The sequence below is a fragment of the Bombus pyrosoma genome, linkage group LG18 (genome assembly GCF_014825855.1).
Source record: "Bombus pyrosoma isolate SC7728 linkage group LG18, ASM1482585v1, whole genome shotgun sequence".
NCBI classification, from domain to species: domain Eukaryota; kingdom Metazoa; phylum Arthropoda; class Insecta; order Hymenoptera; family Apidae; genus Bombus; species Bombus pyrosoma.
This window is the reverse complement of record NC_057787.1, coordinates 3,425,146-3,436,135: the sequence shown is the minus strand read 5'-3', so window position 1 is coordinate 3,436,135 and position 10,990 is coordinate 3,425,146.

Sequence of the window (10,990 nt, the reverse complement as noted above, 5' to 3'; positions counted from 1 at the left end):
ACTATTACTGTATTATTTGCTATAATGTCTGCATTTTAATCGCAAAATGCATTGTTTCATTTGTGACGGCACTCGACGACACAAAATACCGCCACTCGACACTAATTAATGTCGGACGACGGTAGCGTAGTGGTTAGTGCCTTAGGTTACGAACGTTCGGAACCCGGGTTCGGATACCGGCGTCCGAAATCCGATTTTTCTTCCACGATTCTTTAATAGGAAGAAAATACAGCAGTCCCCCCCCCCCCAGCAGCGAAATCTACAGCCAGCAACTACTATTATCACGGACAACAAATATCCACCTCACATTTAAAAGAAGTGAACAATATGTTCATTCGTCATCTTTCCTATTTATTAACCAAAAATTATGAATGAAAAAAAAAATCTCAGTTCTCAGATTCTGTTGCAAATCGTTACAATTAGATATGGACATGATTTATATAATATACCGAGTCTGATATCTACAAAATAGTCTAAAATGTATTTTATATGTAGATATTTTATTACACATGGAAAAATATTATATATAGAAACATAACCTCAATATTTAACCAGTGGCGAAGCAATAAGCGGTAGAATATCTCACGTAATATTGATGTCATCAAAAAAAGTTTTAACAAAAATTGTTTAGTTCGAAAGAAGACATCACATACGGTGCAAATTACTTTTTTGTAGATCCAGTAGTAGGGTCCCATTTTAACTTCATTTTTGCAAATGGAATCATATATTTTTTAATGCATTCATCGATCTATCTCCGTATTCCTTATGAAAAAATTAAAAGGAACTGTTAGTTCACCAGATATCTTAACTTGAATTCGTCGTATGAAAGCCAGATAAGGACGCGAAACGATACTCTTATGTTTACGTTGTCCTTGTCTTTCGTTTGTTCCACCTTAAGCACCATACCGCTTCGTGTCCTATGCTTATCTTTCAGGCGACAAATTAAACCTAAAATATAATCTAAACTAACAGTTTGTCGACATAAATCGGTTAATACTTTTGTATATGATATGAAACGTTACGATATCGGTTACACCACTGTTGCTTACAAAGCACGAGTTTCGACTGATTGGTAGATAAAAAGAAAGGGATAATAACAAGAAAGAACCGATTCGGAAGGACGAACCTTTCGTTTACCTCAGAATCTCTCATCAAACAGGTCATATTGTAGGATGTGAGCATACTTTCCGTTATGAATGTATGTATATATTGTTTATATATATTATTTTGATATAGTTATTAACAATGCTTATTATTATGTATATTTATATTATAGTATAAGAATGTAGCCGAAAAATCTGCCTGTTTTAAACCCCTTCCTTTAATGTATGTAATTAGCTTTTGTAGACATGAAAGCACATAAGATATATGCATGCTATTATTTCGTTTATCGGAATCATCGAACAACACAAACAATTCTTTTTCACATTATTTTCCGAGATACGAAGCCGCAGTTCTGTTCTTAATGGGAACTACGACGGTTGACTGAAATGAAATAGAAAGGAAATGAAAATTTAATTCGTTACCTATAAAATATGTTAATTATTTTTCGACATAATTGCTATTTGCATCAATCCATATTTGGCAACGCGTGGCAAGTTTCTTCATCCCGTCAACGAAAAATTCTGCTGGATACTTCTAGTAAACTTTTGATAAACAACTTCACTGCTGTCTTAACTTCATTTTCACACTTGAAATGAGTTCCCCTTCTCGTTATTTTCCATTTATAATGTGTATAAAATGAAACTGTATCGTCACCGCGATGTGTGTATTATCGTCTGCTTACACTTTAAGTCGCACCTCCCGCGGCCACGTCTGTGTCACGTAATAAATGACGAGGTATTATAAAAAAAAAGGCGAATGAGCGATAGCCCGTTCGTACACTTTATTAATAGGACAATGTTACACTTCAATAGCGAAACACAGACTGACTTACTGACTAAAGGACTGGAATCTTTATCTCCTCACTATCATTCGCATATCCCACAGGTGGGAATCCGGCTACCGTCTGTTCTCATCGCTATCGCATGACCAGGTGTTATCTACATATCCTGAGGTCGGCAGATTCCTAGTTTTTAGGTGACGTTACATCTGCACGCTGCTTGAACGGAGAGCACATCAAAATCACTTTGTATCGATATGATTCACGTATTTCACGCCATGTAGTTTTTTGAAAGCAAAAACATTTCAGTCACGGCGTCTACCCTCAATTTTCCTGCATTTATCTCCTGTGGTTGACAGAACATTCGTAAGCATCTATTTCCTTCCATTTTTTGTGGTCTGGAGTTTCTTCCCTTTTCTTCCAATAATAAAGTGAGCGTCAGAAAGCAAATTTTACAATTGGATCGAGTATTTTATTCCTGTATTTGTCAATAAACATTGAGTCCAAATAATGAAGAAAAATCCCTCTTCTGCCGAGAATCATCATCCCAGCCAGTCGAATGCAACTACTCCTCGGTGGTTCCTAGGTCGTTGGCAGCCGCTGTCGCCCTCGGGATCAGGGAGTCGAAGTGCGGCTCGAACGTCCACTTGACTTCGATGTCGACACCCAGGTATCGTATTCGCGATCCCACCCCGACGTTTTCTCCCTCCATGCTTATGCTCAGTCCGGGCGGAGCAGCCTCCCGCCTGTTCTTGTCGTAGAACCAGATGGCTTCCGACTTCACAGGGGAGACCCTTAGGCCCAGTCCGCACACCGCACGTATCGCGCAGGCAGTTGCGACTTCACCGATGCGCAACGTCTAGTGCCACCCGCGACCCCCGACCAGGACCAAAGTGTCGTCAACGTAACACACCATGGCCGCGCCCGGAGACAGTGGGCAGCGCAGTACCTCGTCGTACGTGATGATCCGCAAGATCGGCCCCAACACCGAACCCTGCGGTACGCCGCGCTCGACGGGCCGCCTTTCCTCCCATTCCCTGCTGGTGTAGCATACCCACCTGTCGTTGATGTAGGCGCGGATCAGCTGAATGAGGTAGCTGGGAACCTCGAAGTGTTCCAGGGCCGCGTTGACGATGTCCAGAGACGCCGCCGCGGGAAATCATGTCTTCTCTGTGTGCCCGCACGCGCCTGATCGCGTCGATCGTCGAGCGTCCCTTCCGGAAGCCGTACTGGCTTTCGTGCCAACTCGGCACTCGCTCCGGCATGTGTCGTTCCAGTCCGGCGGCGACGATTCTCTCGAGGAACTTACCGACTTCGTCCAACAGGCATATCGGCCGGTACGCCGACGGCGAATTCATCGGTCGGCCATCTTTATGGAGCAAAACCAGCCTCGCTGTCCATCATGCCGGGGGTAGGCTCCCTCTTTCAGACATTTTGTGTAGAGGCGTCGAAGTTTGGGAGCCATGGCCCCCATTATCTACCCCCAGATCCGGCCCGAGATTCCGCCCGGGCCCGGCGCCACATCACGGGAGGACATTCTTCTGGTCGCCTCCCACAGTTCTTCCTCCGTGACTTCCCAGTCATCTGTCCACTCCCCGGCCCAGGTTGTGTCCCGCAGCTGTTCTGCCGCACTGCGGCGGGAAGAGCGTCTCAACGATATGCTGCAGCAACGCCGGTTGCATCCCCGTCATTGCCAGAGGTCCCTTCGCGCGAAGTTTTTGCGTCACCGTTCTGTGTGGCCTTCCCCATGGGTCGGACTCTACTGCTTCGACCAGTTCGGACCAGGCACGGTTCTTCGCGACTTTATATCCTTCTGTAGCGAGCGCGGTAGAACACGGTACGCTAGGTAGCGCCGGGAGACTTCTTCCTCGTCGTGTCGTCGCCAGCGGCGGACCCTCAGGTACCGTCTTCGGGCCCAGACGCATCTCGCACTCAGCTCCGCGATGTCGGAGCTCCACCAATACTCGGCTCTGCTTCGCCCGGTGCCCAGTGTGGTTCGCGACATGGACGTGTCGCATATTGCCGTCATGACTCGACGGAGGTTCTCGGTCTCTTCCTCCACGCTTGTTTCTGTCTGCGTCGTCGAGACCTCCCAGTTCCAGGCAGCTACTATCGCAGCCGCTCGAAGTAGATCGTCGTCCTTTTCCTTGGTTTTTCACCTTAGTGGTGGGCGCGCGCGTCCTCTTCTCAGTAGGTCGCGGCCATTAACCGCGGTTATCGTTGCAGGTCCAGGTGTACCTTTCACCTCTATGAATATGTACAGCTGGTCCGAGAGTGTCTCGACCTCCTCGGCTACTCTTCAGCCTGAAATCCGTCTGAATGTATCAGGGGAGGCCCATGTGATGTCAACGACGGAGCTCCCCCTTCATGTCACGCAGGTGCGGGTCGAGCCCCTGTTCACCAGCAGGAGTCCAAGTCCCGCTGCCCAGTCTGACTGCGCGCGGCAGCGGGCGTAGGTCCCTGGGGTTTCCCCATTCCGTGGAGTGCGCGTTGAAGTCTCCTAGTCAAGCATCTGCCGAGGAAGATGCCGTCTGACGCAGTCGCCAACCCCGTCCAGGAACTCCTCGCACGCTGCCCATCCGCTGTTGGGTGATGCGTACACGCCCACCACCACCATTCCTGCCCACTCGACCGCGATGTATGTGTTCCCGCGCTCCAGCGGGACTCCGTGGGCGAACGCTCCTGGCGTTGATGTCCAGATGACCGCTACCATTTCGTCTGGATCTCCGGTCCAGTCCGGGCCATCCAGAACTCTGTATGGTTCGGCCACTACCGCTAGGGTGACCGTGCTCTCTCGTATGATTTGGTGGAGCAGGTCTTGTGCTCGTCTCGACCGTCCCAAGTTGGTCTGGAGGATGCGCATTTCTCAATCACCTAATGTCATTGCCTCTATGGCTTCCTCCGTGCCAGCCTCCTTTCTCGCGGGCTTAAGGTCGGTTCCCTGTGGTGGCGAGTCTTTTCCGCCGCCTCTCGCGGCCGTGGATCGGCGGGTGATTCCTCTTGTTTCCTTCTTCGGGGGGGGGGGGCACATGCCGGTCCCCTCATCGTATGTACCGATGGTGCTCCGAGCGCCTCGCAGAGTTTTTTTTTCGAGTTCGCGGCTGTGCACGCTCTGACTTGGTGTCCCGGGTCGCCGCATCTGTAACATAAATACCCCCTGTCCTCTTTGGAGGTACACATCCTGCTCATGTGTCCAGTCTCTAGGCACCTGTAGCATTGCAAAGGTCTTCGCTCTATAGCTTTGACCTTCGCTACTGACCAACTTTTCTTTTTCTTTTTTTTTTCGTGGAGAAATCCTCATGGACACTCACTGTTGCCTCGCAACAGCCGAGTAGTGTTGGACTCTTACCTACTAAAACTCCACGGTGATCCTCCTTTGACGTTTATCAAGGTGACCCGGGGTCTCTTTCGAATTTCACCGGGAGCACCTCGACGTCAAATCTCCCTGTTGGTATGAAGGGAGGCATCCAATTTACTGCATTCCTGGGTTGCCAAATTGACCTCATTATGGGTTGCTTCCACTGCCAGTTGCCCCAGGGACCCGAAAAGTGGGGGGGGGGCGGCAGGTCTAGCGCTTTCTTTTCGTCAACACCCGCACAGAACGGTCATCCATCCTAGACCGCCCTGCGCCTGACGCTGCTTAACTTTCGTGATCGGCCGGGAACGAGTGTATCCAGCGCGGCTAACGGGCGTTGACCGCTATTGACCAACCTATGGCGACCTTGCCAGCTTGTGCCAGTTTCCTCACTGCACCGGCCGGGCCTCGTACCCATACGGATCCAAGGCCGTTTCGAGCGAAGGGAATCTCACCCAGTCCTGATGTCCTCCGCCTTGCAGCCGCTCTCCTTCGCCAGAGTGTTTCTGATACCTTCCTTGGTAGCCGAGATGTCTACGCAGGTCACCGTTGCTTCCGCAGCTCGGAAGGGTGTCGCTACGCGGACCTTGCTTGGATCCAGGATCTGAGTCAGCCGTGCTGCAAGCTAGCGGCCTTCTCCCTTTTCTGGTCCTCGGAGACCTCCAGGACGACGCCTCCTGTTATTGCTTTGCGCATCCTTACTACGCTGATTCCGACATTGGCCAGCGAGACGCTGTCCTTGGCCGCGGTCAACACCTCCGCATATGATTGGCTAGATCTGTCCTTCAGCGTAATCGTTACCGCTGAGGTTCGCGGTGTATGTGAGGGGGGCAGCTTGTTTCCCCCTCTTCGCTCGTTCTCCGATCTTCCCTCAAAGGATTTCCTCGGGCTCTTTGCCCTTATCCTGGGAGTTATCTTCGCCGGTTGCTTTTCAGCTGGCTCCTTTTTCTTCTTCTTTCTTCCTACGACCGTCTGCCATTCCACAGCGTTCGCTTGTCCTCCCTCGATCGTTGGTGTGTTTGGTGCTCCAGGCTCCTCCACCCTTCTCGTGGTCTCTTCGGGAACGACCTCCTTTTCCATTCTTCTCTCAATGCCTTGGATGCGTTCCTTCATCCGTTGGACCAGCGAGGGGCCTAGTTCCTCCATCTTACGTTCGATCGCCGCTATGCGTCCTTTCATTATCGCGAAGGCGCCAGAGGCGGGGTCCGTCCTTCTAACCATCTCTGTTATACCAAGGGCTATGGATGTCGCCGCCTCTCTCAGCGCCTTCACATGTGTGCCCTTGAAGTTACGGGCTGTCTCACCAATACTGGTCAGTTCGGAGGATCGATGGATCAGTTCCGCTCCTATGTTCGCCGTGGTAGATGTTCCCATCTCTTCGGCGAGATCTGCGTAGAGCTCGGGGAATCTGCCAGTCTTCCCTTTGTTCGCGCGGGGAGCTTCGACGGCGGGGGTCTCCTCTTCTCCCGTCGTTTCCTCAATCTGTAGGTTCCCCGCATTCGGTGCGGAGCAGAAGAACCCTTCTTTAGGGGGGATCGCCTTCCTCATGCTTCTGGTGCTGACCTGTGTCGGCACGACAGCCAACTCCGCTTCACCCTCTCTTCTCATGCTTTCCTCTTTATCCTTCTCTGTTTTCTTATCTTTTTTCCCCATTAGGCGCGCAAGATGGCCCCTTAAACCCGCACTTGTCACTGCCACCGGTCGCTGTCACTTTCAAATGGCCTGCGCGACGCGCTTTCAGCGCGCGTGCCAATATGGCTGCGTCCGTGTAGTTTTCCCGGTAGCTCGTGCAGCGGCGCTGTTGTCACGCGTACCAGTGTGGCTTCCTCACTATCATAACTTCACACGAGGTTATATTTCGCCTGTCACGCTTTTCCCGACCGAATTTTTTCGGATTTTACACCCACTACTTTTCATAAACACTAGCCCTTCGCTCTGATTAACTTTCTTGTTCGAATTCTCCAGTTTCCCAGAGATTTCGACCACGCTCACAGCTCCGTCCTCTCTACGTCTGCTCCACACACGTACCCAGTACCAGATCAATGGTTAGTACCTGAGCTTTTTCTAATTTTATTTTAGGGTCTTTGACGAACCAGGTGTCCTTTTTAGCGACTACCTGGAACGCTTGAATTTTCTCTCTGGAGATAGACATTCCCAGGCTCTTGAGGTGTTTGTAGAGCGTATCCACCTGACATTGTGCCTCCCCCTCATCTTCACCCAGCAAAACGATGTCGTCAGCGAAAGCCAGGATTGGGACTTCATTTTTATAATTTATATTTATGTCACCGGCTTTCTCCTCTATTTCATCCAGCAGCAGTTCCAGACACAGATTCATGCACAGATTTCAGACGCAGTGGTGACAGAGGGTCACACTGCTCAGCTCCCCTAAGGATTTCGATCTCGACCCCTATATTATCTTTAGCTTTTATCTTTGTTTCACAATTCTAGTATATATTTTCTATTAAGTCTATTATAGGGGTCGGAACACCTTTCCTCTCCAGGCAAGGTTTTATCGCCGAATGGGGTACCGTGTCAAACGCTTTGGAGATATCCATAATAGTGAATACCCCCCCCCCCATGTTTCTCTTGCTATAGTTTAAGGCAGCGTTAAATAATTCAATATTTATTTTACATCCGTTTTCGGATGTAACCTTTTTGTCTTAACCCTTTTACCTACAACTACAGGCATAGCCCGTAGTACGATGATCGGGCCAAACGTAAATATTACGGGCATAGCCCGTAGTATGATGATCAGGCCAAATATAAATATTGGCGGCGGTGCCCTCCTAAAGTTACAAATATTTGTGGAATATTTGATAAGTACTTACAACCTGATGCAATAATTGTGATAGATGCAAATACTACAAGAAGTTTATTTATACAAAAATCACTAATACAAAATTAATAATCTGTAATGGTGTGATACAATTCGAAACATTCTGGTACATGTAAGGGAACTTTGCACTTCTTACACTCCAGGAGTCATCGTATAGTCCCAGATTTTTGGACTATTTCTTATTTCTTTCCATAGACAGGGCTCTGGTAGTTGCTCGTCGTCAAAACTATCATCAGTAGCTAATCGCATGTATTTTTTTCGAACAGAATGTATAATATCACTATTGTCACTTTCGGTAGAGGAATTTGTTACGACCGTTCGCGGAGAGACGCGATCGCGAGGAAAGCGCGTCAGCGGGAGGTGTAAATTCTCGCTACGATTCAGAAAATCGACGCCGCGAATTAGTCGTTCCTCTGTGTCGGTTAAGATGACAGAGGTGGTTAGTTGAGATTAACACTGAATTAACAGAGTTAACAAAAAATATATATTTATATTATTTATTATTAACAAAAATTTATATATATATATGTCGGAGCATCGTCAGGAGAAAGGTATTCAGCGTATAACGATTCTTCGCTGGAGCTATACATTTTTTTCTCTTGTAAAATTGAAACGACTTTTATTAACACTAGTATGAGTTTACAAAATTAACAAACAACTACGCGGATAAAACACTTATGACAATGGCCTAAGATTCGATAACGAATCCACGGTCAACAGGGTAATTGTATTATACGTAAAATACTTTAACACAACACACGTTTAATGGGACGCTCTGTAAAACTGCTTGATGTGAAACTCTCCAAGGTGATCGCACGAATAATAGACTGATGGAATTCTTTCCAGACTCTTCGATTGCGTTCGTTTGTTATATATTGGTCCGAAGCTTCGAGAAGGTTCCAATCGCCGTTGCTAGGCAATCTTTGCTTGGAGTTTGATTGTTAATACAACGTGTGTCCCATTATATCGACATTCCCAAGGAAAATGTCCATCCCGTGACCGCGGCTACGTTCGGCGACCAGTTGTGTCGCCTCGAACCTCATCCCAATATCACAAGTCTCGAACAAAATACAATGAATAACAATCGTTTAATTACGGCTATAGTAGAATATAAATTACAATATTACGGAATTCCCATAGTTCCAAACGGGAGGCTCCAGTGTCCTTCCATCTCCGACATATATATATATATAAACAACAGGATAATGATGCGCCACAAATTATTTGACAGATGATACAGTTAATTTGGTGTAATGATTCGACTCGACTTTACAATGTGTTTTGTATTTGGACGACTTGTAATTCGTTGGAGACGTTAGTGTATTTCGTTTGAATCCTGGATCGATACTGATTCCCCTTCGATGGGCCCTTTGTGTTTCATGGGAGACGATCCCCACAATGCTCGGGTCACGCCACCGATCACGCCATTGATCACGCCATGATCACGCGTGTCTCCTTATGAGTGTTTGAAATAACGAAACGAATCGACGTTTCTCGAACTCGCTCTGTTTGATGTTGGCCGTTACATTGTATGTGTTGAGCTACTTGAGACGGTTCGCTCGCGATATTGCGATGCCACGAGCGACGGTTAGGAATAACGGCCTCTAGAAAGCCACGTGGCGTAACAGAATTTTTAGCACAATTCTCACTGTTCTCATCACGAAATCTTTTTTTTGAAAACATTTTGTGGTGATGCTTCTCTAGAATTTATGAAAACAAATTTCTATGTGCGAATGTGACCAAGAATAATTTGAAACTGATCACGATACGAAGAGATAATAAGAATATATCACGAGTCTTGTCTGTGCTATTTGTGGTAGGGCAAGTTGCAAACCGCGACCGTCGTACCACGAGCGATGCCCGTAATATTTACGATTGACCCGATCATCGTACTACACAAGTCGTGCGTTAGGTTAAGGGGTTAACTTCTCTTATTCTTCACGGTATAAACCATTGGTCGGCAAGTCGACTTATTAAATAAATGTTGTCTTCGGCTTCTTCGACGCCACACTCCGTTTAGCCATGGACGGCCTGTCTGGGGACAAATCCCCAAGCTGACGTGGCGTTCATATTACCGGCGGTACCACAGGGAGGCAGGAGTGCTACTTGAGCAAGCGAAACCGAAGTCCCCCTGTCCCTGAGCAACTATGACTCTCCAAGGGACTCACAGCACGACCATTAAGTAGCGGCGTGCTGTTTACACCCTTATCCTAATCTTGTGAGACTTCCAGAAGGAAGCCCCATACTTCCGAGGTACCACCTCGTAGGGACTTAAAACTAAAATTTACCTTAGAATTGACACGGTCAATAATGAGGTAAACGTTTCAAATAAATAAATAAATAATTTGGTCTCATAAATAAATAATTGATAATAAATAACTAAACTTGTCAACAATAAATAAATAAATAATAACTATGTACAATTAAGCATCACGTGTGTCATTCACGTGGATGTAATATATCGTAGAGCTTTCCAATCTCTACAACTGGAGTGTAAGATGTTGTTCGAAACTCCTCAAGCTTTATCATTGAGCTTGTTAAATCATACAATGTGTTGGTCGTGTCAATGCAGGCTTGTGGAACTCGTGTATATTGTTGCCAATCATATATGGACCAACAGTTAATATCTCCAATTTTATGGTATTGTAAGTACCTTAGACATTCAGCCGCAAGAACGACTGAACCATTAATGTCAATTCCTACGGTAGCAATCATATTCTGCTTACCCTCCTCTACATTCATAGGAGCCGTAGGTTGTTTAATCGTAATTGTCTGTGCAAGTGACCCAACGTCATCCCTATTCATAGGAACTAATTTAGTCATCTATTCCGATAATATCGGAATGGTTGGATGAGTTGAAGTACTCTCCTTCATCATTAAAACCACTTTCTGTTAACCATTGCATTTGGAGAGGTGT